This window comes from Spinacia oleracea, chromosome 1, assembly GCF_020520425.1.
Source record: "Spinacia oleracea cultivar Varoflay chromosome 1, BTI_SOV_V1, whole genome shotgun sequence".
NCBI classification, from domain to species: Eukaryota; Viridiplantae; Streptophyta; class Magnoliopsida; order Caryophyllales; family Amaranthaceae; genus Spinacia; species Spinacia oleracea.
Window position 1 is genome coordinate 34,130,238 of NC_079487.1, and position 16,923 is coordinate 34,147,160.

At 39.0% G+C, this 16,923-nt stretch overlaps 1 long non-coding RNA gene across 1 annotated transcript; it reads left to right on the top strand.

The window, feature by feature from the left end:
- The first annotated feature begins 7,569 nt into the window (after positions 1 to 7,569).
- Positions 7,570 to 10,460, top strand: LOC110777125 (uncharacterized). The gene is made up of 3 exons (XR_002530334.2): positions 7,570 to 7,789; positions 8,672 to 8,732; positions 10,205 to 10,460. It is a non-coding gene; the product is annotated as an uncharacterized lncRNA (long non-coding RNA).
- The last annotated feature ends 6,463 nt before the right edge of the window (positions 10,461 to 16,923 follow it).

Genomic DNA, 16,923 nt, shown 5'->3' on the forward strand with positions numbered 1-16,923 from the left:
TACAAACAAGAAAATTACGATGGAATCTCTGAAGATTCTTTGAGGCTCAAGGCGTTCCCTTACACTTTGAAGGGTAAATCTAAAGAGTAATATGAAATAATCTGGCCACAACGCTTCAAATCTTGGGAGTTGATGAATTCTACTTTTAGGATTCGTTACACTACATTTGAAGTCGTTCAAGCCTTCAAGAACGATTTGCTGAAGTTCTCTCAGGGGGAGAATGAGCTCTATCCGAAGGCATGGAAGAGAAACAAGGGCCAGGAATGGCTCTGCGTGAGAACTTTTTACCATATATGGTGTCAAGCCGAGCAAAAACGAAGCCATAAATGTGGTTGCTGGAGGACGATTACTTTTCATCCCTCCAGAAGCGGCAAGAACTATCTTCAAGGAAATGGCAAACAATTTTAGCTATTACAACAGAGCTTACAAGGCTAAGGCGAAGGTCGGGGAAAAGACATTTTTCTTCAAGGTCGAAGGATCCACCATCAACCACGAAGTTAATCTCAAGAATGGAGCATCTCCCAATACCTCTCTTGACTAATCAAGCAAGTGAGTTAGGTCAAGATAATAACCCTAAAGAAGCGCTTCTTGGGAGGAAACCCATGTTATTTATCTGTTTCGTAGTTGAGCTTAGGATGTTCGATCACCTTTTGTTGAGTGTTTTGTTGTAGGGACAAGGTTATTTTGTAGAAGAATCAACTAGGAAGACCATGCACTCGTGCACGGACCATGCTAGATAAAGAGGAGAAAACAAAGCATTGGAAGGAATTGTTGCACGCCCCGTGCAAAACCTGCACGGGATGACCTGGGATTTTTGGGGAAGCCACACTCCGTACAACAATCCGGCATGAGTCATGGCATTCCTGCACGGATTCCCATGTAGGATTTCAACTTTCATGGCGGGATTTCATGGCGGGATTCCATGGCTGGATTCCATGGCGGCATTCCCACCACCTATAAATTTATTACCTCAACTTTCCTCCCCCAGACCTTGGAGAAAAACATCGCCCAAGAGGAAGATCTCTACTACCTTTTCCTCATGGTGAATGGTGACACAAACCCACCACCTAACCACCAACCGGACAACATGGCTTGGTTCCTACACTATCTTCTAAAGTTCCGGGAGGTCGGATAAGACATGAATAGATTTTGGTGGTTTTGTTACCCAAATTGCCGGTCATTTCAAGGTCAAACCCCGCCCTTTCGATTTACTTACATCAAGATTTCAAGCTCTCGACCTCAAGGTTCTTCACCATGCCTCGTGCTTGACACAGGAGGATGGCGAGGATCCTGTTACATGGCTAGTCGAGTACCAACTATATTTGACACTCCCCGCACCTCATCTCACCAACCTAGACGTCGCATGAAACTTTCACCCTACATCAAATATAATGTGAAAAAAGACTCGTCTTCTTGATCAGGAAACTCTCTTAGTGCTCCCATGTTCATATAATCCGAGGAAAGAGAACCCCTAGGAGAGGAGTACACCACGTGTGTATCTAGGGAAATTTAAGGAGTTCTAAAGCACTCCCATTGAGTTTGGGGGAGGTGGAAGTAGCTATCAAGCCGACAAGTTTGTTAGGGTCATAGACTCTATGGAGAATGCCAAAGTTAGGAGGGGAGAGTCAGAAGAGGAAGCAGAAGTGGCAAGACAAGAAAAGGAAGAAGAGAAAAGGGGAAAAGGAAAATCCATGGTGGAAGAGAAGGAAACAAGAAAAGAGTGTTGAAAAAGGCCTTCGCATTCTTTATGTCTCGAAAGGACGAGGGCGTAATGTAAGAGTGCCGCCTCGAGAGACAATATTATTAAGTGATGATGATGATGATGGAGTAACAACAGCCTCACCTATCCACCATTTTTCCCATACACCTACCTCCATTCAAAATTCAAAGATTCAAGTTCTAAGTTCCAACAATTCAAGTTCAAGGGTGGCTACCAAACAATTTCCAACACAAGTTCAAAGGGCCTACCACTTTCTACCATCAAAATTCCAACATTTCAAGATACAAACATACCAACAACATTTCCAAGTATACCAATCATATCATGTAGGTATAAATGACCTCCCCTCAAAAGTGCTCATAAATTCAACATGTTACAAATCTACATAAAAAATCAAGAGCCTCTCAACGGAGAAACATTGTTAGGCCTCATGCAAGCAAAAATTAATACACGGCATTCAAAGTATAAGAAAACGATCCTACACATGCTCCTTAAGTAATTTCAAAAGAAAAACATGAAATACTTACATGGATTAAGGTAGGGGAGGTAAAGAGCAAGAATTAAAGCGCTTGAGAGAAAGCACGAAAATTTTGGGAGCAAAGTGCAAGTGAAGCACTTGGCCAAAACTCCAGAAGGAGTACTATAAGTCACACCTGCGCAAGATTCCCTCCGCGCGGTCCTCCGTACTGATTGTACGTACTTTGTTGCTACGATTTTCTGCACCAAGCATCAAACATCAAGTTAAAGCCTTTTTTGGTAAATAGGGGTATCCTTCTGTCTTGGAAACAAGGGCAGATAAATATCTCATGCATCTAAACTCCGAAAAATGCACGAAATCAGGCAAAATACACACATCGGACCCAGGCTCCGGAAAAGTCAAGAGAAGCATCGAGCATTCAAAAAACATTCCCCACCGGATATTTAATTCTATTCCCTAGTGGATTAATAGAAGCAAACCTTAAGCGACAATTCAAGCAAGTTCAAGCGCCTTACGGACTCAACCCAGGGTATTCAAAATCAAAAAAAATTGATGCCAAGCTTCGTTCGAAGCAAGGTTCGGAAAGGTTCAAACCGTACAAGATCCGAGTCATCAAGTGTAACACCCAACCTTAATATTACAAGATTTTACATTTCCTAGGCTAAAATACATATACTTGACCCTAATTCTACTAATTGTAAACAAAGAAATAAGAGGAATCCAAATCTTTAATTCTTAAACTCTAACAAAATAAAATATTCGTACAGCTCACACTCCCAATTCCATTTTTCAAAAATTCTTACCCCATAAGATCAAAGGAGATTGTTGAACACTTATAACTCTTATTTCTAACACCATACTTTAAAGTTTTCATTCCCAAGTACCAATTCACCGAATAAACATTTTCACGAGCCAAACTAATTGTTTCAAATCTTTAATACGACATCCTCTCCTAAATATTAAACTAAGTGTTTCATTTCTAGTATACAAACCTTGCATTCATTTTACTTAATTTAGAACTCAAACCACAAAGTTCAAATAATTTAACTTTGTTAATCCACCAAGTAAACTTTGAAATTTCAATATTCATAATTCTAACCACTAACTCATTTACCTTCGATACCAACTTAAATACCTACCGTATCTCGCACTAATAGTCAAGCCAAACAAAAATGAAACCAATGTAGTTTACATCATTCCTTATTCAATGAAACTTATTTCTAGCTTCACTTTTCAAATTCAATACAAATAACCCTCTCAGCTTTATAACTCGGATCCAAGATATTATTCCTTGGATAATCCAATAGTTCCAAATCAATCCTCATTTCCTCATTTGAAAAAGCACAAACCCTTAAGCTTATCATCCCAATGTAACTCATTTTAAAATCCCTCAAATCACCAGTGAAGCATTCAAACTCTTAAGTTCTTTACAAAATAAACTCATACTCATGATTCCTAATTCATACGCCATGATTTGAAGGTCATAGCGAGCCCAAAATCAACCTTGGATATAACCTTGCCAGTGTTTCCTAAAACCATGTCCCAAATAAATTGTTAACTCATAAGGACCTCAAACTGAATATCCCAAAATGAATTACTAACTCAATTCCTGAATATAGCAAATCAATATAACTTAAACATCTTCAAATCACAACTCGAATTTCCTAACTCGCCTAATTCATATTGCAACTCATAATCTCCAAATGCAAATTCTTCTCAAACCTTAGTTCTCAATTAACAACAACAAATCCCAAAGATCTTTTTCCCTTCTATGTAGCTAAGCCATCAAATCACTCAGCATACAGTCGCAGGGCCGCTTTGATACCACCTTGTAACACCCCCCTATATAAGCCTATCTTAAAGACACTAACTAAATTTTAAACTTAATTAATTGTAGAAATTTTGGCAGCACTTCCCCTAAATATGGAAAACCTAAAATATTATCTAGGAAATTACGTCATATTTTCTTTAATCTTCTTTAGTTACATCATTCCAACATATAAAATTTCCCAATACACCATCAGAGTGTCATTGTTACACCTACTTGTAACATAGATGCAAAACTAAATACTATTCATATTACATAACTAAAGGAATTTCATTCACTTATAAGAAAATAGTAAAGTCTTCCACAAAAGTACACTTTAACTAGGTTTCCAACTTCACTTAGTTTGCAAAACTTAGATGTAATCAAGAAGTCCTCACTCCCACGTACCCAACATCAATCATCATTACTTGCATCCCCTACTCACAATAATTAAATGGGTCGTTGCAGGTTCAATCCCAAATGGAAGAACAACATAAAAAACAAACACAAACAAGACATAAGCACGTCAGCAAAAGGCGAGTACCACAATTCTACCTTAATCTAGAATGGAGGAAAACTCGTGTAAATTTAAGTAAAGGGAAGTAATACACCAATAAAGAGTGAAAACGAAATTCAATACATATTGTTTTCAAATAGACTATCATGGTCTCCCGGGTCTAACTATTATTCAGTAGATTGTCAGGGACTCTCGGATCAACTTAGAAATGAAGAATTTTGGAAATTTGGAATAGAAAGGAAGTGTTTATATGATTAAGAGAAGAGATCTAATAGAAAACCATTGCTAATGTCAAATACTCAATTAACTACTAACCTAATTCAGTTTATTTTATCTTTTGTTAGTCATACTTATTTGAAAACAATATGTCTTGAATTTCGTTTTCACTCTTTATTAGTGTATTACTTTCTGTTACTTAAATTTACATGAGTTTTTCTCCATGCTGGATTAAGGTAGAGTAGTGGTACTAAGCTTTTGTTGACGTGCATATTTCTTGTTTTTGTTTGTTGTTTGTGTTGTTCTCCCATTTGGGATTGAACCTACAACGACCCATTTAATTATGGTGAGCAAGGGATGCAGGTAATGATGATTGATGTTGGATATGTGGGTGTGAGGAATTCTTAATTATATCTAAGTTTTGCAAACTAAGTAAAGTTGGAAACCTAGTTAAAATGTACTTTTGTGGAAGACGTTACTATTTGCATATAAGTGAATTAAATTCCTTTAGTTATGTAAAATTAATAGTATTTAGTTTTACATCTACTTTATAAGTAGGTGTAGCAATGACACCCTGATTGTGTATTGAGAAATTTTATGTGTTGGAATGATGTATTTGAAGCAGGTTAAAGAAAAAATGACGTAATTTCCTAAATAATATTTTAGGTTTTCCATATTTAGGGGAAGTGCTGCGGAAATTTTTAATAATTAATTAAGTTTAAAATTTAATTATTGTCTTTAAGATAGGCTTAAATAGGGGGTGCTACATCAAGCTAATCCGGAGGCAGACTCGACCGTTTGTTTTTTCTAACAATTGTTTTATGCAGGTACCAGCATACAAGAATAGTCTTGATTGTAGAACATATTGACCATTCTCCATCCCATTTAGAAAACTTTGACTTTCTCTTTCCTAACGGAACTCTCACTCAAGGGGGGGGGGGGCTTCTGTAGACACCTGATTTGTGTCTCCCCTTAGGTCCGATGACGAAACCATTAGCCTAGTTCCAAAGGTTGGTGCAACTACGACTGGAAGATCAATTGCTAAAACACAATGAATATATTCCAAGTCCAAATCATCCACAATCCAAATCCCTAGTCCATTCCGTCCCGTAACTTGGTACAAAATTCAATTCCAAAATATAATTCTGAAATCAAAACACAATCTCTCAAAGCGGATACCACCATTGGTCTCTGAAGCCTATTTCTAATCAAAATTCCATTAAGTAATTCAAATTCGGCGCCGACCCACAAAACCGAGCATCCTGGGCTCCGACCCGTAAAACCGAGTAAAAACTGTACAAAAATCTCAAAGTGACACATTCAAAATCGTAAAAACCCAAGCCTTATTCTCCAAGAAAAACATATTTTACAAGATTCCAAAATGACGATTGTTCTTTAGGTGCCAACGTGCCTAAAGGATAATCGTCATCGTCCTTCCTTTGTCAGCTATCTCTGCGCCAGGCATTGCAGGCCTTTTGCACAAGGCGCAGGCCTGCGCCAGGAGCATATTAGTTTGGCATTTTCTAGCCGCTTTCCTATAAAAACCCCCATTTTTACACAAATGAGGGGGGGGGGAGAAAATCAGATAGCAATTATAATGTCGTAATGCACAAATCACTTTTCACAATACAACTCTCTCAAAAATTGCAATCTTCTTAAAATCTACAAATTATAAGCATTTAAGCAATTTGGAAAACATATTGGAAGCACTACCCTAGCAAAAGTAGGTAATCTAAGTCCCTAAATCTCATTATTTATAATTTCTATTCTTTAGTCCAATGATGTTTAGTGAGTTCATAACTCATGTAACTAGGATTTGTACAAAAGGAGTAACCTTTAAGGGATGTCATACTTGAATCCCCCTTAAATGGTCTCCCATACTCCAATATTCCAGGTTTCAAGTTTTAATCTTTAAGATTTCTTTTCAATAAAATATGATTAGTAAGTTGAGGCTTTCATTCTTGAAAGTGTTCCTTTCAACAATCATCATGCAAATCTTCAAAAACAATAAATTTATACAAGTTCGATGATGTTTGGAGAAAAGAAATTCCTTCTTCAAACTAGAACTCATGAACCATTAAGTTTCACGTTCAAAATGTAATTTCCATATTCAAGTTTAATGATGTTTAAATGGGAACAATTCCTCTTCAAACTAAAACCAAATTCAGGTCATGGAGCATATTAAAGATGACACTTTTTAGCATAAAAGTCATAATCTTTAAGAGTTTAGCCTCCTAATTTCAATATTTAAGTTCAATATTTAAGTTCTATATTTAAGTTCAAGTTCAATATTCAAGTTCTATTTCAATGTTCAAATACAAAATCGATGATACTTTTTAATGAGAAAACTCATTCCAAAGTTAGATTCAAGTTGACTCCATGAGGAGCCAAGTCATACTTGAACAAATGTTTCTCGTTTGGATTTCCAACATCATTTACGCAATTTCTATTATACAATTTCAGTTCTTTATGCTTACTTTCTTAATATATTGCTTATTTCACTATCACGTCTTTCAATTCTGCGTCTTTATTTATGCATTCAAGTTGGGTTTTGTTCCACCTAATCCATTCTAGGCACTACTACAAATCATCACTTTTGCCACGAATTATGCCACGGGACTTTTAAATTCGTGGCAATTTTTTATCTTGCCACGGTAAAAGCAAGATTCACTAATAACTTAAAATAACCATAAAATTTATGCCACGGAAAAAATACATTCGTGGCAAACATACACTTGTGCCACGAATTCTGCCACAAAATTATGTTGTGGCTAAAAAATACATCACATTAATTTTCACAAAAGCGAGAATTTATTTTGAGGGAAGCGCGCTATTACTATTCATCTCTTTATTCAACTTCTAATTCCCCTAAAACCGTAAAGAAACCTTCAAGGCGCCGATACAATTGAACTTCACGGCCAAAAGCCTATACACAGTAGATAAACCTTCAAGCTAGGCTTCAATTCGTTGTTCTCAAGAACGATGACGAATTTCATCAACAGAGATTCTCCGTGGAGGTAATTCCCCCGAATTAGCTTCAATTTATTGGAGGTAATTTCCTTAATTTCTCGCCTCTTTCTCTCACCTCTTCCACCCTCCTGTTGCTTCTCCTTTCGTGTTTATTTCTCAATGAATTCTATACTCCTTGCTTTTATCAGACAATAATATTGAATCTAAACCATATGGTATTTTAATTATGCGATTTTTTTGTAAGTTCCATATACGAGTATTGAATTTCAATCACATCGTATTTTAATTTTGCAATGGATTGCCTGTTTTCCATATAATATTCTTACTTATTTTGTTTTACTGATTTGTTTATTATTAATTGATCGAAATTTGTATTGCTGATGATAATCGGAATTGTCTGATGGTGAAAAATGACTGAATTTTCTTCTATTGGGTGTTAGAATTTTGTGGAATATTGTTAATGTATTAGAAACTAAGAAATGGCTAAATATTCAACTTTTTTTTTCTATGGTGGGGTGGGGGTGTGGGGTTTAAAGAATTGTACTAGATCATGTTGTTACTAAATGGCTTTAAAGTTCTGGGAATTTAGAGAATTATACAGTTAAATTTCATTACTGATGCTGAAAGTGACGATTCATCATCTTGAGAATCAATATTCTCAATTAGGTACCTGATTAACTCTTTTGTGAAGTAGTTTATGTTTGAAATTTTCAATAAGCACAATGGCTAGTTGGGTGCTCTTATAGGCTTTGAAAGTAGAGGCAGAGGACATGGAGAACAAGGAGGTGATCTCCAGCGTTTCTGTTGCAGTTTGTTAGGGAGGTAATCAGAGAAGAAGTTAATGTTCTTTGCAGGCTTTTCAGCCTTTTCCTTGCCAAGGAAACATCTCTTTCCGTCAGTCTAAAGTATGCTAAGACAATTGAAAAATGTGGTACTCAAGAAAACGTTTATTCATGAATGCAGCCTTTAATAGTCAACAACAAATGGATAAAGATCGAAAATGTGGACAACCTACAGAACGAAGGTATCAAATTATTCACGCTCTTTCTAGTTTCTTCCTATCTGCTCACCGAGTGCCCATTTATGTTATAAAATCAATCTATGCAGAGGGCAGCGGAGAATAAAACTCCATAGGTGCATACATATATTTTCTTGTTGAAGTGCATGACAACCATTAATTCTTTGTTGTCTGGTGCTTAATTATTTTGGCTCTGGTATACCTCTTCATAGTTAAGAGGCTCACCTCTGGGAGTATGGGCTCGTATACCTAACACTTGGTAACTGATTTTTAGTGGTATTATTACTTTTTTGCAGTGCAGATTTGGTTTAGCTATTAGAATTGTATCATTAGTTATACACTCACATAACATGAATGTAGAGATACACAAAGTTTATAAGAGCTAGAAAGTATATGATGAATGAGATTATAATGATTTTAAGTTGTTGGTTGGTTTCTGAAAGTAACTTTTGTTTAATTTGCCTTCATGAAGTTAATATTTTCTAAACTTTTGTAGTGACCTCAAGGTTTGGAATACATTGTTAAGTAGTCCGGTTAGCCCCTCGTCTCTACTTAAGCATATTATTCGCGTTATATATAATTAAACTGTATAGAATTTTGTTTCTAAAAGAGCTCAATTCGGACCAATTTCAGCTTCAGTTCCTCAAAGGGTAGCTTGTGTTCTATTCTACAATTTCCATTTCCGTAGGTTTTTTCACGCAGAGGTTCCTCCTTTACTGTCAAATACTTGCCATGACCCATTCCCATACTCGGTGGTCTGTACTTCTACCTAAACAACACCCTCTATACCCTGAAGTATGGCCATTATATTTCTTGCACATCTCACCTCGTCCAAATGGATCAACATCCCATCTGCAACACACTTTTGCAAGGCCTTGTTGTAGTTTCCATGATCAAGTTCTATTTTAGGCGTCATAGCCAAAATACGACCTTGAACTCCTCCCCATTTTCGTAGACTTTGTTGTAGGGGTGTTTTCAAAGATTATTCTTTCCAGCTCTCGTGTATCAATAGATACCAATGCATCTAGCTCTACCATCTTTCATGGCTTCAAAAGCTGAATCTCTGAGGCTAGAAAGAAGTCTTGCCTGTGTACAGATCCTCCTCCAGGGACAACATCGATCACCAGGTGCTTTAACCTCGTCGTATGTCAGACCATCCTCTCACAACTGCCTTCCCTTTATCAAAAGCTCTTGTCCTTCCCTATAGTGTCGCTCAATGCTCGGCACCCACCTCATACAGGTCAGCATCCACTGTTCTAGCAGTACATTACTCAGCTCAGTACATCTCATGCCCACCTGCACAAATCTTTCCCAAACTTGTATATCTTTAGCGCTATCTGAAGTACCACATCCATCATTTTTATACCCTGTATTGCCAAAGCTTATTTGCTGAAAGAAGTTATTGGTCCATCAGCTTCTTCTTTGTTTATTATGTTTTTAATAACTGAAAAATGTTTATTTTTTACTCTATGATGTAGATGCACGAGATTTGAATGCGGAGCAATTTAGTGGGAATAATCAAGATATGGAATTGGAAAAAGGTAAACGTCTGTAAAATTATACTACTTTCATGTGACTTCTTAATTTAATTTGCAAACCTGAAGAGGAGATGATTGGAGATAATATGGAGACAAACTTTGATCATGTTGGACCAACTGGAAGAGATGGATTGGTAGATGCACTTCTTGATGATATCAATGGTGCCCTTGTGAATATGGAAGTGGAGCTTGATAATCCTGGTATGACTTTGGTTTCTTGTTCTAATAGAAATGTCTTGCACATGTTTACCTAACATAACTTAGCAAGATGCACAAAAATCATTTGAGTCGTTTGTATGATAACTTATAGCTTGAAATCTTTGTATCTTATGCCCTTCACTTCTCCAATAACTATGAGATTTTTGGTGGATATTTGTTCGAAAGAAATCTGTTTCTTTAATCAGGATATTATGTGCATTGTGCATAAGGATTGTATGTTGCTCTAATTTGGCAAACATAGTTGGTGAGTTCCATATTATTACCTTCTGCCATGGATATCAGTTGAGATGAGTTCCCAACTTTTTTTGATATTAGTTGCATCATGGTCAGTCCTCCTGAAGCCTGTACTAGCTTGTCGAGTCGAGTGAGAGAGATGCTTTTCAACCTCTTACTAGAGGCTCCTCTCAACCACACCTTTTAGAAACACCTTATAAAATGAGACAATTTTAGTCGTTGAGATGAGCTTCTAGTAAGAGGCTAAAAAGCTGCAGAAATACTATTAATGTAAACTGAGACAATTTTACATGCTTAGTCTACATCTAAAAAGGTGCACCTCATATCTGATGAAATGTTAGAATTGTCTTGTCTAACTGTCTAGATAAGTAAAAGAAACCCAATATCAGTAATATCAATCACTATAAGTCTAACAACTAGAACACAAGCTCATTTATCTTGAGCAGTGTGGAGACACGTGCGGGAGATGCATTCATTTATCTCATTTGTTTGTCTTGGTAAACATATTAATCAATCTTTACTAGTAGACAACATTTAACTATTTTATGCTAATGCATCGTAAGCAGGCGAATAATATATTAACTGTTAGCAATTACTTTGGACATTTTTGTAACATAATAGCAAAACTGTCACCTCTTCTGATTAGATACTCAAACAAAAGAATATCACTTACCTTGGGATGACTTAGGCTCTGTTTGGTTACTGAAATCAACATATCTGACCTTATTTCTAGCTTACTTTGTCTGAAAAATACTTATTTGTGTGTTAAATTGTGTGAAAAAACTTTTTGTTTTGAACTTATTGTCTGAAGAGATTGCTACAACTATGATAAGTGATAACTGATAACAACCTGAACTGTCTGTTGTATTTCTAGTTCAAGTTGTATATCTTACTACCATTTTACTGTCTGCTTCTGTAAAATAGACTGCCTGAGCCTTTCATTCTATATCCCACTAGCGTTTTCCCAACGTACTTTCTGTTGTATTTCCAGGATCGCATGCAGGGAGCGAAGGGCTCGGGAAAAGGGATTTATCAAACACAAACAGTTTGGGAGAAAAGACTGGTGAAGATTCTAAGAGCTTGTGGGAAGGATTTATCTGACACTAATGATGTTGAAAGGTGACGATTCATCATCTTGAAGTAAGTATATGCATATTCCTTTCTTCCTTTTCGAAAAGAGTGCAAGTACCCAGTTTTTAGATTCTTTTACCTTAGTCCCTATATCAATGCTAGATGCTGCCAAAGATAGCTACAAGAATAGTTAAACTTCAAAAACTAGATGCTATAAAAGATATCAATAAGCACATCAACTAAGCTGTGAAAGATTAGCTACAACATAGATAACTGATCGTAATAGTAGTAGTAGTAGTAATAGGATATGTTGTTTTGAACTCACAATTATGTGTTGCAGGTTAACATACAAATAGAGAAAGGTGTAGACACCTACTTTTGTCCCCATTCCCAAAAGGGAAGGTTCGATGATGAAAACGTAAATCTCCACTTTACAACGCATCTCCTATAAAATAACGAATCTCAATTCCCCTTTTCATTTCACCCGAAACCTGCTATTTATAGAAACTTGCTATTTATGGAAACCTGCTAAAAATAGTAAATGCCGTAATGGGTAGTTGTTAAAAGTGGGAAGTCATAAAAGATAGAAACCTGTCAGAATTAGGTGTTGCACTCCAACATAAATCCTAAATGAGATAGAAATTGCGAGAGAATCATATTCCTAATATGATTCGAAAGTAAGAGTCACGTATTAATTAAAATCCTAACGAGCCTAGAGTTCGTAACGGGCCCAGACGCATCCCGTCACAAGGTTAATACGCACTAAAGGACTCACTTAAATCTCAAATACTCCGGATTCTAGGAGTCCGAATCTGACTAAGAAAAACAGCCCAGACCCTATTTTCAACGCCTGGCTCTGGGCGCCGAAATCTTCGGCGCCCAGGCCTGGGCGCTGAAAATACCTGGTACGTGTTTTTTCCTAATTCCTCGTGGATTAGAATTCTGCAATTCTATCTTTCCACGAACTCTTTTCTAAAAATAGGGCCTTAAGTTCGACGTGAAAGGAACACAACACACAATTATAGTCTGAGTATTGACTCTAAACCCCTAAGCCTAAGCCTCACGCTGCAAAACTGATCACGCGTTCTGTTGCAATCGATCCATAAATCGAACAGAACGTATCATGTCCCATAATTTGAGATTCGTTAAATAAAAGGAGAAATAGCAAAGTCAAAGTGGTTAGTTTTCTGAGAACCGTGACGCACCTCTCAAGGGTGCGTCGTAATGTGTCCCTTTTCTATGATTTAATTGCTTTCCTCGCCCTTTTATGAACTGTTAAACTAACTACATCTGGTTGTTCGATTACGCTTAAAAAATATGATATTTTTGGGAAATTGGATTATCATGCTAGGTCCCTTAAAACAATCTAAATCAGATAATCGCGCTCGATCTAGTACTATATGTTGCATATTGATAAAATCAACTCACATTAGTTTAATAGTTAACGCATGTCCCTTCAATTATTTATGCTGAGCTAGTAAGGATATCCTGCCTCTGGAGTTATCAAAGAGCGAGTACTCCTCTCGGTAGTTACAGTCCCCCGAACCCTCAATCTCTACCCTGCGGGTGTACGTTGAGCGATCCCCACCACCAGGGATCACAAGGGAACCTACGGTCGTCGTGGTCAAACATAATTGCACTCCCTTTATGTCACGATAACCGGGTTTTGTCAGTTTTTCTCATTGTCGTTAAAAACTGAATGGCGACTCCTATATTACTAGTCAATTGGGTGTAAACTCACAGGAAATTCAATTACACTTGATTTGACAAAAAGAAGCGTCACACCCACGAGGGACGAGGTCACGCATTAGCCTCGTGCTTTTTCGACCCCCTCACAGTGGCGACTCCACTGGGGATAGTGAAGGAAATACTCGTGCTTGTAGGTAATCAAAATAGCCGAAGGGTGAAACGATCCTACCCCGCGTTTATTTCCCGATCAAGTTGGGACGACCTAAAAATCAGCATATTAATGTGAACGGACAGAACCGCATAACGAATCTTGGCTCCCTTGGTGTTTCATCTTGGGAGTTGGGACTAAGGATACCCATCGCCAACCGGGGGGTGCATGCGCTTCGAATGTTGTCCACTCGGCACTTTCGCTAGTAGTACACCCGTCCCAAACCCAATCGCTCGCCCATTAGGTCCCTCTCGCCTGCATGCCCCCTTGGCTTGCACTTGCAGGTTGGCCTCTTGAGCGAATTTCGTCTGCTGAAGACACTACCTCGATCGGGGCATGTGTTGGATCTACGATAGAAGCGGTACCAAGCCAGGCGCAAATAACTACCCATAGAAGCCTATCATAAACTACATGACATATTATTATTGCCTCATGATGGAATGTTAGTTATGTGTAGCGAAATATATGATTGTATGTGACAAACTGTCCTAGAAAAACCAACGACCTTAAAAATTGCCCAAACATTCATAAACCAATTTGCCAAAGAGTTATACCGAAACACGTGTTCCGCAAACCCGGACGATCGCCACAAAAATAAGCGACGCTCGGGATGGCCTGTAAAGAATCCCACAAACGCTGCACAACGCGTAAAGGACGTTATTAGGCAAGCACGCAAAATCGAAGTCGCGTAAACAAAAGTAGACGCAAACAGAAAACGAGAACCAGCCAGGGACGCATTTTCAACGCCCCTGGCTGAGCGCCAGAATTTCCCACGCCATACGCTGGGCGCTGAAGTTGCTGCTTGGCCTTCTGGTCAGGCGCAGCAGCCTCGGCGCCCGCGCAAAAGGAAAATACGTAGCACAAAAAACGTTCGTAAAAAAGAATTGCTACGAGGGCGTAAGAAAAGCACTCGATTTCAAAAGCGACTCGTAAAAAATTAATAACTCTTTGCGTCGTTGTTAGGCCTCCTACGACGACAATGCTCAGCACTAAAAAACGAACATGCTAATAATTATGAATGTCACATGGGCAAGTGTTTCGAAAATCCAAAGAATGACAAAAAGAAAGAACTAAAAAGTGTACCAACAAAAGAAAGAGTGAAAAACCAATAGAGAAAGTCGAAGTCTAGACTAAGTAATACTTGAAACTTTGGGACCTAAACTTTAGCTTATCTTATGCATAGGACTGGTCCTGCCACTTGGTGCCGATCAGGAAATCAACGGTTAGTGCGCCTCGAAGATACATCGCCAACACCAGGTTTAGTGACTCCAAGCTCCGTCCGTCATCCCTCATTTCAAGGATCTCCGCTTCCCCAACCTCGATTCGCACCCTCAAACATGTCCATCGAAGAATTGCAAGAGCAGATGGCTCAAATGACCCGACTCATGGGCCAACTGAAAATGGAAAACGAAGCCTTAGCGGCTGCGCAAGCCAAAAACGACCTCGATAACGAGAAGAGGATTGAAAAAATGGTCTTACAGCAAACCATGGGGAGCAAGTACTTCTCCCTCGATCCTGAACCTTTTCCTGGAAAACTACCAGAAAAGTTTAGTTCATCGGACTTACCAAAGTTTAAAGCCACGGATAATCCCCGTGATCATCTATTGAGCTTTGTGAATGCCATGAACTTGAAAGGCGTGGACAAGTCCATGTATTTACCTGCCTTTCCTTTGTCCTTGGAACCTGTGCCGCTCAAATGGTACTATCACCAGGACCCTAAGCTCTTCCCCACTCGGAAAGACTTTGTCAATGTCTTCATCAAGCAATACTCGTCGAACATGGATTTTCAAGTCACCATGCGCGAGCTGGAAGTTCTCTTCCAAAAGAAAAATGAGGGTTTTACAACCTACTTTGCTAGATGGAGGGATCAGGCGGCCCAGCTAATCAATAGGCCTCCCGAAACAGAATTGGTCCAAAAATTCATTGACAACCTGGACCCAGCCTACAGACAGCACCTTAGGTACCTGGGACTTGACACTTTCAAAAGAGTTTATGATGTGGGAATAAAGATCGAGGATGATCTCGCAAAAACAATACAAAGTAAACCCGCATACAAAAGCAATACCTACAATAGGGGCAACACATCCCAAGCCCAAGAAGTCCATGCCGTAGAGGAGACTCCCGCCCGAAGAAGCCCTGGAAGATGGGTCCGAGACCAAAAGTTTGCCCCACTCGGGTCGACTTTGGTACAAGCCTTTGAAAGACTAACCAATCAAGGAAAGTTGAGACCTATAGGCCCCACCCGTGACCCTCCTGTCAAGAACAAATATTGGGTCGAAGGTACTTACTGCAAATTCCATCAAGGAAATGGGCATGCCACCAAGAATTGTTGGAATCTAAAGCATACGATCCAGGACATGATAGAGGATGAAGTGATACCTCTCCCTAACGTTGGCAAACCCAACAACAACAAGAGCCCACTCGGCTCTTGTCACATCTCTCTCGGCCAACCAGAAAATGAGAACTTCGACCCTACGGTGTACATTACGCCCCAAGGTGCACCACCCGCTGTGGTCCCTATGGATCGAATCGAGAGAGAAGTGTGCGGTGTGTGGGATGATAATGCTGAAGATATTTACCTATCTCAAGCGTCGGGCCAGGACCTCTTTACTGAAACTTGGCCCGGGTATGCTCTCATTGACACCACCCCTCAAGAGCCCGAGGTCGACAACCTCACCCGATCCGGAAGGATATACCAACCGGATATTCACCCACCTCCTATGGGCGATATCCCAGTTAGGCAAACTCCTGAGAATGGACGGCACACCACCGTCGCGGAAGTCATTGAAAATCCTCTCTTGAAACAACTAAAGAGAACCAAAGCCGAAATTACCATCTGGGATCTCATGTGTACTTCAAAGGAACATCGCGAAAATCTTATTCGCTCACTCGACCTCATCTCAGTACCTACAGATATCACACCTGACTCACTGGTTAGCCATGTCACGAGAGATGCCGGAGAAAAGGCCATAGTTTTCACTGACAAAGACTTGCCAAAGAGGGGGGTGCTCACAACAAAGCCCTTTATCTAGTGGTTGGATGCACAGGACAAAACATCCCCCTAGCGCTCGTAGATAACGGTTCGGCGGTCAATGTTTGCCCATTACGAACCGCCCATTGCTTGGAGCTAGGAAATGATGACTTCCAAACCTCCACGCAAGGGGTACGAGCTTATGATAACTCCCGAAGGCCTGTGTTAGGAAAAATCAACCTCACCATACAAACCGGGCCTGTGGCA